The 13,187-nt window shown below is 45.9% G+C and overlaps 1 protein-coding gene across 1 annotated transcript in view; it reads right to left on the reverse strand.

Moving 5' to 3' along the window:
• TENM4 (teneurin transmembrane protein 4) overlaps positions 1 to 13,187 on the reverse strand; it is an 800,850-nt gene that overhangs the window by 567,983 nt on the left and 219,680 nt on the right. The window contains exon 3 of the mRNA XM_026446989.2: positions 7,331 to 7,432. The gene's annotated coding sequence lies outside the window, so the exon portion shown is untranslated. The remainder of the gene's footprint in view (positions 1 to 7,330; positions 7,433 to 13,187) is intronic.

Genomic DNA, 13,187 nt, shown 5'->3' on the forward strand with positions numbered 1-13,187 from the left:
AAGGTTTCTGTGCTTCTCACTGCTCCTTTCCACCAGGGGAATTTTCACAAAGGCAATGGGAGGTGGAAGATGTCTAAAGACATCCATTTCCCAATGGGTAAGTCAAGGCAGTACAGCGACAGAGGTCCACAGCCTTGCAAAGAGCCCTCAGGCCACTACCTCAACAGATTTGGATAAACTGACCACTGAGGTGTGCAGCCGCAGATGCAATTAGCAACAGGAAGCGAGCTCGATGATTAGGAGGATTTGGTAATTGAATCCACCAAGGATAATGACACTGACCTTCCCATTGGAAATAAACTAGCATTTGGCTTGTCAATGGCTCTGCAATCATTCTGACTGCACACCCAGCACTGTGCAGTGTCCCTACTCCGAGGATGCAGGATAGGTAAAGAAGGATTGCATCAAAGGGGTTTTGGAAGAGCAGCAACATCCACAGCAGTGGCTGAGTTCATTCTGCTAACCCCGACCCGGCTGGCCTTGGGAAAGGGCAGAATTCCACACTTAGCTTCTGTGGCTGCCTGGTGCTCCTTCCCAAAGCATGGGAGCCCCGGGCCAGAAGGCATTCCCTCACGGTATTCCTTTTTAAAGCAAATCGGGAACTCTTGGGTTTCCAGCACAATCTGTGGCACCTTTTAAATTTCATCTTAGATTCACTGCTGCTTCTTCTTCCCTAGGTCTATTCATGTGTTCAGTTAGTCCACCAGGAATAGTAACGAAGCTAACACTGGGTGCTGGAAGACACTGGTGGTATGGGGAGGCCGTCGGCATCCTGAATGCTCCGAGTGGAGACTGGAGGTGCAATCACAGGGAAGCAGAAGAAGCCTAGGAGGATAGACATAGTCTGGGAAGAAAGAGCTGAAACCAGTATGAGGTTATCAGTGGCCACTGCAGCACTGCGAAGGACTGCTCCAGCCTCACCAGTCAGCGCATGGCACCCTGCCAGGACCAGCCTCAGCATTTCTCCCTGTGCAGGGGACAGTATGGTATTTCCAAAGGACAAGACAGGCAGGCCTGGCTTCAAACTCCAGCTTTACCAGTTATCAGCTATATGTCCTTCTCTGCATTGCAGTTTGATTATTGGAAATTGGGACATTTCTATCTCTTTGAGCCAAAAATAGATAGGTTTTTATAGTGAAGATAAAACATACTATATGCCTAGCATAGATACCAATACATAGGAAGAGTTCAGTAAACGTTTATTTATCCTTGCTTAACAGACATAATTGGCACCATATGGGACAGTATACTCTTAGCCTCATAAAGTTTGTCTGCTTTACTAAATATTTATGTAGGAACTACGATGTCCTCTTTAGGATTATTTCTTCAGTCTGACCCTGAGAAAAAATGCACTGTCGTAACTCGTTTGAATTCCCAGTTCCCATCGCCAGCCAGGATGAACAGGGCCTGACCATGTGATAATCTCCATCACCAGTACCTGTATTTAATAGCAACGTGGGGTTTACATCTTAATTGTGGTCATGTCTTCCATGAAAAGCAACAACACGAAAGCAGGGATTATGGATTGTCTGCTGTGCGCATGGGAACTGCCATGGTAGACTCCAATTGGGCGGACCAAAGGAGCATGTTGGCGTCCCTGTTCCATTTTCCAAAAACTGAAAAATATGTCTGGAAAGATACAACAGAAACACATCTTTAAAAGAGCAGCAGTACGTAGCAGTAAACACTGAAGGCCAAGCAAACAGTGCCAAGCAAGCGTGGAGTCATGGGAAAAGCGGTCATGGGCTTTGGAGGAGGCTGATGGGAGTCTGCAGTTTGAATCCCAGCTCTGGCTTTTACTAGCAAGGTATCCTGGGGAGCGGAGAGGGGAGAAAAATCTGCTTATCCATCTGAAAATGGGGAAAACACCACCAACTGCTGCGATGATGACAGGAAGAATGCCTGGCACGTAGTGCGTGCTCAATTCACTGCTGGTTTCTTTCCTCCTCCTTTTTCTCATTTCCCCCTCTCTTCTAGATAACTGACATTACTTTATTTGCTAATGAATTAGAATTAGTAGTGGATGACTTTTATCTGCCTGTTGGTGACCATAGTCCTCTGTATACATACATTTGCACACCATCAAGCAGTTGCTTGTAAAAACATTTTCAATGGCTTCTTACTTTTTAAACAACAATCACAAAAAGCTCCACCTCCTTGGCCTGGCATCCAAACCTTTCCCTGGTAAGCACTGACCCCAAGCTGGAACCCCAGCTGCAACCAGTCTTCTGCTTAAATGCTCACCCACCAGGGTTCTGGGTGAGATGGGGAGCGCAGTTTAGCCTTGGGTTAGGAAAGATGGTAAAAAAGGCAATCTGAAGGCAGTTACACCAACTTGACCTTAAAGCACCAAGAAGATTCTGCTAAACAGACTAAGACGGGAAAAGGATTCTAGGCCAAGAGAATACCATATGCAAAGGTCTCCCTACAGCAGCGAGGGCTCATTCCAGGAGAACTCCCGTCCCCCCTCCACCGAGATTGTTCCCACTTCCTTTCTTCTCTTTACTAGATTAACGGTTGACTTCCTCCTCATTCCCTGCTGGACTCTGGAGTATCTCACCTTTTATACCCACAGTTTTCAAAGTGTGCACCAGGGATCCCTGAGGGTCCCTAAAACCTTTCAGGAAGTCTGTGAGGTCAAAACTATTTATAAAAATGCTACAACATCATTTTCCCTTTTCATTCTGGCTTTCTCGTGAACTCATGGTAGAGTTTTCCAGGTTGAATGCAGAAGCAGATACCTCTATAAAGCCAAACGTTGAAGGGATTTGCCAAGATGTAAAACAATGCCACTCCACTCATTTCTGTTTCTTTTGGAAAAGTCATTATTCATAAAAATATGTTATTTATGTTAAAGTAAGGGTTTGTTATTGTTAATTTAAATAAGTGATAAATAACAATTTTAACATCTTTCAGTATTAATCACTAATATGGCAAATTTTGACAGATAAAATCCACATAAATGAAAACCCTTTGGGGTCTTCAATAACGTTGAAGAGTAAAACAGAATGTTGAAATGAGAGAATCTGAGTACAGGTGCTTTAGGGCATGCTGTGTAGAAAGCAGGAAGGCAGGGGAGGACAAGGTATATAAGTGTTCTTGGGTAGCCTTCTCAGGCAGCAATTTCTGCCCATGACTGGGATCCAGTTTGAGTTAATTTTTGTATATGGTGTGAGGAAAGAGTCTAGCTTCATGATTTTGCACATGGAAATTTAGTGCCCCAGCACCGTTTGCTAAACACACAACTCAGTCTCTCTGTGCCTTGGTAGCCATAACTCTAACGTGAACTTTAAAAGACCACCTTGCAAGGCATTGTGACATTTAATGAGACAGGGAGAGAAAAACATGGTGTGGGTTCCCTGAAATGTAGCAGATGGTCAATGCTCATAACTGAAAAAATGGACCATGGGTCTGAAAGTGCTCTGAGGCACGGGCCATCATGATTACCACATGACCAGAGCTGTTCCATCCCTAAAGGTCTTTAGCACCCATGGCTGCATTTTCTTGTCACCAAGGCCTGTGCCATCCTCAAGACACTGATTTGCAACCCCTTTCCAGGAACCCCTGTTTCTCAGTGGTCCTAAGAATCCCTTTTTATTCTCCTCTTCTCTTTTTTGTCCCTGACTTTCTACCCTAAGTTTTCATTAAATGTTCTTGGTTTTAATTACTTAATTTTAAATTGTTAACTTACTCAAATCCTTTTGGCAAGGGGGTGGGAAGGCATGACTGAATGAGTGAGTCAGTCAACTAAAAGACCCCTAGTTTAAAGACTGAAAAGTGAAGCTCCTGCAGCTAAAGTGACTCACAGGGGTCATCCCACTGCAGGTGTGAGAGGTGAGGCCGTGTGAAGCTAACTCCAGGGCTCTCCACAGTCCTCATTTCCTACTCCCACCTTGGAAACATCCTTTTAAATCACGTCTCCCTCCTCCACAGTGTTTGCAACACCTCCTGATTTAGTTTTCTCTCTGAATTTCATTAGTGTCCCATTTACCTCCTCCTCCTGATCTCCCAGCCGTTAAGCAGTAGGAGGCTGAGTTGGCAGCAAGGGCTCCGCCTCCTGACCGAGGGATAGGGGAACTCACAGAGGAGGAGGAAAGGACCCCTGGGCTGCAATGCCAGATGCTGTTCTGGTCCACTGGGCTCAAGACAACAGACAGTAACTGGGTCCTGTCTGTGTGTCAGGCACTGAGGGCTCAACGATGAGGAGCTATTTTTGCCTCAGGAAATCCCCAGGCTCAAGGGGATGAATGGATAACGTCTGTGTCATGTGGTGAAGGGACTCCACACTCCTGGGCAGGCAGAGTGAATGCATGAAAAGTGAGCTAGTGGTGGGAGGAGAAAGGCAGTGGGGACGTTCCAGGAGGAAGGAACAGTGTACGTGGAGGCTGGATGGCTTGAACAGTAGAATGTAAGCAAGTCACAATATGGAACCTGTTCAATGATTTGCTCTTACGCTCCTTCACTGAATCTTTACAAAGTGTCTGCCATGTGCCAGGCATCTTTCCAGGCAGAAGAACACTGCAGGGGCCAACAAAGTAGGTCCCTGCCCTTGTGGAGCTTATGTTCTAATAGAAGAAGACAGAAAATAGGCAATTAAACTTGTCTAGTAATACATGCACCAGGTAGAGACAGATGCTATGCAGAAAGGTTTAAGTGGAAGAGGGTCGCAGAAAGAACAAGCCTGGGGGGACTGCTCCTTTGCACACAGTGGTCGTGGTGGGCCCCCACTCTCACCTCCACCCCACTCCACCTTGCCCACACCCATGGGCCCCTGCAGCCCCTTGAGCAGTGAACATGCTGTTTCTCAGGGTCCATCAAGCGGCGGCAGGGCTGGGTGAGCAGGCTGCTGCAGTGCTCGAGTTCTGAGATGGCATTCGGACCAGTGTGGGGACAGAGGAGGAGGTCATAAACGCTGATGAAGGGGCAGAAGTGACTGAGTGAGTGTATACACAGCACAAAGCACAATGGGAGGGATGGTGGGAGATGAGGCTGGAGAGAAAGCGGAACATTCCAGAGGGAAGAATCTTCCTGTGCCAAGGTGCACATTCAATCCCATCCTGCCAGACTCAGATTCTGCAGCCTAGTATTTTTGCAAAGTCTTTCCTGCACCGATTTAGATGAGTTCGATGGGACCAACTACGTGGAAGGCCCCCATGTGGGGATGAACAGCTGAGTCACTTGGGCTGGGTGTTGGGGAACCAGGGAGAGAAAGTCCTTGGGGAGAGAGGGGTTGAAGAGGAGGAGAGGAGACCACACTTCAGATTTAGATGGGGTGGAGGTCTAGATTCAATGACTTTTACATTTTAACTTGCATGTCACTATTACAAGTGAGTATGGTGAGGTTAAAGAGTTCAGCTTTTATCTTACTATGCTGAGTGAGCCTTGGTTTTCTTATCTTAAAAAATGGGGTCACAAGAATACCTTATGGGGTTGTGGGAGTCAAATGAGGTACATCAATCAACAGCTTGGCACAGTGTCTCAGTAGATGTGACCCCATTTACCTGCCCCTCTAAAGAAAATAAAACATCTTTTTTTTGAGACAGAGTCTCTCTCTGTCACCCAGGCTGGAGTGCAGTGGCACAATCTTGGCTCACTGCAACTTCTGCCTCCAGAGTTCAAGTGATTTTCCTGCCTCAGCCTCCTGAGTAGCTGGGATGACAGGCACCCACCACCATGCCTGGCTAATATTTTTTTACTTTTAGTAGAGACCGGGTTTTACCATGTTGGTCAGGCTGGTCTCGAACTCCTGACCTCAAGTGATCCACCCGCCTTGGCCTCCCAAAGTGCTGGGATTACAGGCATGAGCCACCACGCACAGCCAAAAGGCAAAAAATATTAATGGAGCTCCTCAGAGAAACTATGTCTCTACTGCAGAGCACTGATCTCAGTTTGTAGTTATATACTTGTCAGGGTGAGGGAAGAGACCACCTTTGTTTTTATTCCTTGTGATATCCCCAAAGCTTAACATAGTGCTGGGCTCCTGGTAAATCTTCCATATGTCTTTGTCGAATAACTAAATAAATGATTAATCAGAAGTTATGTAAGGTCCAGACTCCAGCACTTTTTATTTGGAAGACCTTTGACAAGACAATTTCTCTAAGCCTCAATTCCTTTCCTGTAAAATGGAAATCATATCTACTGTGGCAGAGGGAGTTACTGCTCTTAAAATATCCATGTCTTCCCACATCTCCTGGAATCCTAGAAATCAGGCAGGACCACAGGGCTAGTTCTGGCCAATGTGTAGTGTGTCACTTCAGGAGCAAGTCATTTAAGAGTCAATGTTCAACCTTCCAGGGATTTCCTCCTCTGCTACAGAGACCAAAGTGGCCAATCATCCAGGCCAGGTCGTACCCCTAAAATAGGGCAGAGATTTCATCAGCCTGGTCCCTAAGCCACTAGGTAGAGCAAAGCTTTCCACCAACCTTCGATGGATATGTAGCATGAGAAAGAAATACACTTTTGCTAGGTTAAGCCACTTGGATTCTGGAGTTAATTTATTACTGCAGCATAACTAAACCTAACAAGACTCATATTTCTATCCTGAAAGATTGCTGGAAGAATAAGAAAAAGTGCTTGGTACCTAGTAGGTTCACAGTAGGCTTTCAATAAAGGCCACGCTCCCTCTTCCCTGGATCCTTCCTCTGCATCTTCAGCCTCCCTCAATGTGACCAGCTTTCACTTACAATTTCACTCCTCTGTTCCTTCTGTGGCTTGAAACATCATTCCACTTTTCCCATAGAACCCAGAAGTTTCCTGCTGTTTTTTTATTGCTTTTCTGCACAGCAATATGAGGAAAGGCTTCTAGAGAGCCATCTTAGCCACCAGACCTGGCCTCCAGACCACCTGCCTTCTGGGCAGCCTTCCACTCACCTCCCTGTATCCCATTCCCCACTGTGCCTCTGATCTCACTCCAGTTCAGCTCAAGATATAGCCACCAGACTCTGGGCCCTGCACCCTGGTCTCCTGTACCCAAGAATGACCTTGATTGGCATTGCTGCCTCTCTGGTCCTAGACCCACATGTGACCTCCTTGCTGCCAGCACCCCCATCACATAACTGCTGGATGCCCGATCCTTGCCCACCTTGCCCTCCCACCATGATGGCTGCCAGGTTGGTTTCCAGCAACTGTTGCCACCTACCAGTCCTACTGCATCTGCTCCAGGATAAGGCTACCTTTACTCTAGCCAGACCTCCTCTACTTTCTATGCTGCCAAGCCGCAAAAGCCTCCAACCAAAAAACATGCAAATGTTCAGAGTCTGAGATTGCATTTCTCATAAGGCCACAAATTTGCAGCTAATGATGGAAAATCAGAGCAGACAAGGGGACTGACCTGGCTCCATGTCAGCACGTTCTGAAGAGTCAGCAATGTTCGTGGGCCCTGCAGCCCTCGCTCCCAGGCCATTGGATCCTGGAGGACTGTGCGGGATCTTTTCTGTTGAAGCAGAGAACACAGATCCAACTCAGCGAGGTGGCAAGATGCCCCAATCCTTTCTCACAGACCCTCCACTCCAGCAGTCATTGCAAACACACAGCATGGGAAAATGAGGCTTGTTCCTGGTCCCACAGCAATGAAGAGAAGCAAGTGGGGTCCTAGCACCCTGCAAATCCCACACAGATGCTTCCTCTATGCAGCCTTCCTGAGAGGCTCGAATATACCTTCCTCTATTCTCCCATCTCATCTTGTGCTATGGGAGTAATGGTCTTGTCTTAAAATCATTGTTTACACACGTTTCCTTGAGTGAGCCGAACCCTGCAGGACAGAGACTGAAGATCTGCCGTTTTTACAACCCAAGCACCCGGCACAAGGCTTGTAGCAAAGTAGGAACTGAGTGTTATTTGCCCAAAGGATTGACTGCATACTGTGATAGGGGGTAGACAGGGAGTGGAGCACGGGGTTAAGGTCTAGGGTTAGTAGCCAGTGGCCCCCGTTAACAGTTCCGTCACAGATTCACCAGACAAATAAGTCACTGACCTTCTCTGAATCTTACTGTCTTGCTGCTATGGTTTGAATGTGTTCCTCAAAAGTGCTGGAACCTAAATTCCTCAGTGTGGTAGTATTGGGAGGTAGGGACTAATGGGGGTGCCTGGGTTGTGATGGCTCTGTCTTGACGAATGGATTAATGCATTCTTGTAGGAGTGCATGAGTTGTCGCAATCGTGGGTTGTTACAAAGCAAGGCTGGCCCCTCATGCTTCTCTCTTTCACATGTGCTCACTTGCCCTTCCGCTTTTTCCCTTGGGATGAAGAAGCAGGAGGCCTTTGCCAGATGCTGGCACCATGCTCTTGGACTTCTCAGCCTCCAAAACTCTGAGCTAAATGAATTTCTTTTCTTTATAAATTACCCAGTCTGTGGCATTCTGTTACAGCAGCAGAAAATGGACTAAGGCACTTGATCTATGGAATGGGTCGATCTTCCCCTAATATATCACATGGGAGTGTTGGGGTCACCTGGACAGAGGTCTTTACACAGAAGAGTTCCGGTTCCGGCCCAGCTGCTGATTGCAACCTCTGGCGAATGACTTCCCCTCTCTAAGCCTCAGTTTCCTCATTTGAAAGAAAGAAACTCTGAACTGGGAGACGTGTGAGGTCCTTTCTGGCCCTAGAATCCTATGACTATAAATTTGATTTATAGGACTCTGGGACTAAGGAGATACCTGTACAAAATAAAGGTTTTTCCAAATGAAGAAAAGAAAGTCTACCCCACTCAAAAGAAGGGTAAGGGGAGGTGCTAAGGTTTTAGGTCATTTGCTTCAGGTCATTGTAAGAGAAGGAATAGGAATTTGAACATAGGCCCTCAAAGATTCAAGGTCCCTGTACTTTTCCTGCCCCATACTGCCACACTCACCCATAAAAAATACTACAAAATGCCTTATTATACAAGAGACCCACTAGGCTAAAGATTAAGGCATAAAGGGTATACTTAGGCATAGGAGGTTAACCCCCCAAAAAGCCATTATTTGAGAAGTTCCCTGAATTCATTTTTCCCAAATAGATCTAGGATCCTAGCTAAAAAAAAATTACTGTCTATTATAAGGTGAGGAATTGCTGGTAATTCCCATGAAAAACAACATGCATTTAATTGTAAAATTTTGTTGTCTTTATCTACATTTAATATGTTTCTTTATGGCAAATTATTTTGAATAAACAGTAATTCTATTAGGCAGGAACATTCACCAGCCTCTGGCCAAGTACAGAATATCCCGTTGGTACTCTCCGGAGACTGGCTCCTGAACTACCTTCAGGGTAGAATTTTTCTTCTTTTTTTTTGTGAGACGAGGATTTTGCTCTTGTGGCCCAGGCTGGAGTGCAGTGGGATGATCTAGCTCACTGCAACCTCCGCCTCCCGGGTTCAAGTGATTCTCCAGTCACAGCCCCCTGAGTAGCTGGGATTACAGGTGCCCACCACCACAGCCAGCTAATTTTTGTATTTTTAATAGAGATGGGGTTTCGCCATGTTTGCCAGGCTGATCTCGAATTCCTGACCTCACGTGATCTGCCTGCCTCGGCCTCCCAAAGTGCTGGGATTACAGGCTTGAGCCACCATGCCTGGCCAGGGTAGGAAAATTAATGGGCACAAGTAGAGTTAACAAGAGTTTGGGAGTAAACTTAGAAAAGTCCTTATAAATCATATTATATTCATTAAGATTAAAAATAGGCAGTACACCACGCAGGATATGACTATTATTTTACACATTTCAAATAGGCAATAATGGCTATTACACCTTTAATTTTTATTACCCTGCCTTGTTCATTAGAAGTTTACCCCCCCCTCCCCTGCCACACACACACAACCCCACGCCAGGTTGCAAAGACAGCAGGAAATTGGCTTCCTTGGCTATAACAATGGGCAAGGGACAAGGTACTTTCTCTGGTGTCCCCAAGTGCCAAATGTCTGATGGCTTTTAGGACACAGAGCTGTTAGCTTTGTCCCCAAGGGTCCTGCTGGGGTCCTAGTCACGTAAGTGATATGTATGTTTGATGCTTGGATGAAACACTCAAATTTCTTTCTCAAGCCCCCTTTTTTGTGTCTGGGTTATAAAACTCCATCATCTCTCCCTTCCCCTCATAGCTTCAGGCCAAAGCTTGTGCCTTGGCTTCTCACCTGTGCCTTATGGTCCCTCCCCCTTGAAGAAGCTGCAGAGCTGCAGTTTTTACTCCTCTTCTGCCCTCATCCTTGCCAAGGCTTCAGGGAAAACCTCAACTCTTTGTCTTCAGTCTTTCAATCTGTTTATTTCCTTTTCAAATCCTGTCCCTAAATTCCCTTTTTTTCAAAGTACCTGCAGTAGGCAATACAAAGACAGTTAATGAAACTAAAATGCTCATTGGTTGCCGGAAAGGTTTTAAAAGTATTTATGTGCTAGCATTTTGTCGAGGGGAAATTGATTTAGGAAGGGATTATGGCATTATTCATTCATTCACATATTCACTCATTCATTCATATACCGAGGATTGTTGCTGGGCAGAATACAATAATGATTCTGAAGCAAATCCTGCTTTTGGGAAGCTCATAGGCTGGCAAGAAAAACAAGACATGGCCGTAGAGAACTATAATGTTTGGCAGTTTTGTAAGAGAGATGCAGACAGAAACTAATGAGTGAACAGAGGATGGAGAGATCACCATGGCTGACAAATCATGGAAGACTGCCTTGCAGCAGACTTTGTATAAGGTAGGGGACATGAAGACAGGGCAGGTACTCCACATAAGGGAGGAGAGCCATGGTAGGTAAAAGCATGACAAAGAACAAGTGTAGAGCTCAGCTTCCCAGCGTGTGTGAGCTGTGCAGAGGGGAGTGAAGGACATCACACCCAACAAGAGATGTGCGCCTCAACAGGCTGGGGAATGTGGTCATTGTTCAGTGAGTAATAGGGAGCCTCTGAGTGCTGTTGAGCAGAGATGTGACCTAACTGGAAATCTGCTCTAGGAAGATGAATGTGGCAAGCCTTGCACAATATGAACTGGAAGAGGAGTTGCCTGGGGCAGGGAGCTCCTAATTGTGTGCCAGGCATTGGGTAGGCTGTTAGGTGCTTTGATGGTATTCAGCCTTCTAAACAACTGCAGGAGGCAAGCATTATCCTTCCAGACTTGGAGATGAAGAAAGGAGACTCTGGGGAATCTAAGCTGCTGCTCCAAATCCCCTAGTGAGGAAGCAAGGGAGACAAGATCCAAACCCTATTCTTTTGCTCTCTAGGCAAGTCATAAAGCAAGCTCTAACCCTGTGCATGACACCGTGTACCTGACACAACTGTCTTTCTTCTCCCAGTGCATCTCCCGCCCGTCCACGGGTATGTGGAGCTTGATCATTTCCTGGGTTGCCTTTCAGGAAGGCCCAGGTGGAATTAAATGCAGAGTGCCTCTACTTTTGTTGGATTCCCCTAAAGTGACCACAGATCAAGGAGATAAGATGATGCCTTGAGTTAAGTCAGGTTCCAAAACAACAACACTGACTGCAGAGAATTGCAAAGGTAGCAGGAAAGCACCCTCCTCCCTGGCAAGGAGTGTTAGTTTTTGTCTTTCCCTTTTCAGCTAAGCCGTGGTACTGGGAGTAGTGGACACAGAAACCCAGGAGAAAATCTTCTGGATACCCAGGAATCTGCTGGGGCCCTGCAGAATGTCAGTGAGAAACTCAGCATTCCTGTGCTCTGGGCTGACCCCCCGTTTAGGGAAGGCAGCCCAGAGGGCTCCTAATGCACTCGGAACCGTATCATCGCACCTGCAGCCTGGAGGAGATGCCCTCCCATCAAGATGCCGGCTATTAAAACTTTGTTTAAGGAAAATAAAAAGATATCCTCATTCTAAACGTGGGACACAGTGATAAGTGTGTTCTATACTTGACAATCAAGGGTTCAGGTTTGCTGAGAGGAAGCCTGGCACAGGTAAGAGGTGGAGCTTTGGAAGCAGAGTGGGGCTGAATCACAGCTCCCCCAGTCACCAGCTGTGCAGTGTTGGCCAAACCACTTAGTTTTTTACATTTCTTTATTATTAAATAGGAATAAAAATAATGGACTAGAGAGAATAAGTACCTGACCCTTAGTACATACATAATAATGTAGAATAATTTCTTCCAGTCTTAAATGTTCAACATCATGGGCATTGCTTTCTCAGGGAGGTAGCTTTCCTCCTCACAAATTTACCAATTGAAGAAATGGATTTTTGGAGAAAAAATGCCAAAACTACAGCAAACTATTCATATCTTTGAGCTAGCTCTTATGACCAGTGTCTTATAATTATTCATCTTTACAACTTTCTTTTCCACCAGACTGGGAGCTCCTTGAAAACAGTGACCACTGTGTCTTCAATTCTCAGCACATAGTTTTGTCTCTTTCTACCTCAGCTACCTTATTTTGAGATCTGTATAAACTACAGAGTCTGTAGTTCTGGGATTTTTATGGTCCCAGCCTGGTTTGAAGAGTGACTTTAAGCAACACCTTTAGGAGCACATCCAATATTCTGAAAACCGTCTCATTATCACGTAAATTATTAGCACAAAATACTTCACCTTTTTACTCGGCTAAGAGCTTTGGTTTCTGATCCAAGCTGATTATATGTGCCAACATTTTCAATAACATCTTAATAACGCCAATCCTCCCAGGCATCTGGACAGAATCAGACCAGGTGGAGAGATCCACAGTTCAAAGGCATCCTGAAGGGGCATGTCACGGGGGAAAGAAATGAAGCATCAAAACTGGATTCAAATCCTGTCTGTGCAGTTGGGACAAGCCAGCATAGTGCCCGGGATCAGGATAATTGCTCAGTAAAGGTTAATACGCTTCTCCTGACTCCTGAGAAAAGTAAAGCCATAAAACTTGTTGCAAGTAAACAGGGAGAGAAGATCCACCACATTCCTGAGTCCATTTAGAATATGGATTTTTTTAAAGCCTTTCTAAGGACTGGATGAAGCAGGTTATTTCATTTTAATTATGGTAGCTGCAGCTGCTGCTTGTGGACTCAAAGACCAATTTTCACATTAAAAAGAAAAAAAAACACATACACACCCACACACAAACTCACCAAGAAACTTCACTGCATACACAGAACAGCATCTCCTTCAGAGAGCACGCCAGTGAGGTGGAAAAATCTGGAATGGCCTGCTCTAGACACTCAGAGCCAGGTGGAAATCCCTGTGCGTGCTCACCCCCGCCTCCCCTCCCACCTTGCCTCCTCTCTGTCCTGAACGTCAAAGAGCAGCT

Source organism: Piliocolobus tephrosceles, chromosome 13 (genome assembly GCF_002776525.5).
Source record: "Piliocolobus tephrosceles isolate RC106 chromosome 13, ASM277652v3, whole genome shotgun sequence".
Lineage (NCBI taxonomy): Eukaryota > Metazoa > Chordata > Mammalia > Primates > Cercopithecidae > Piliocolobus > Piliocolobus tephrosceles.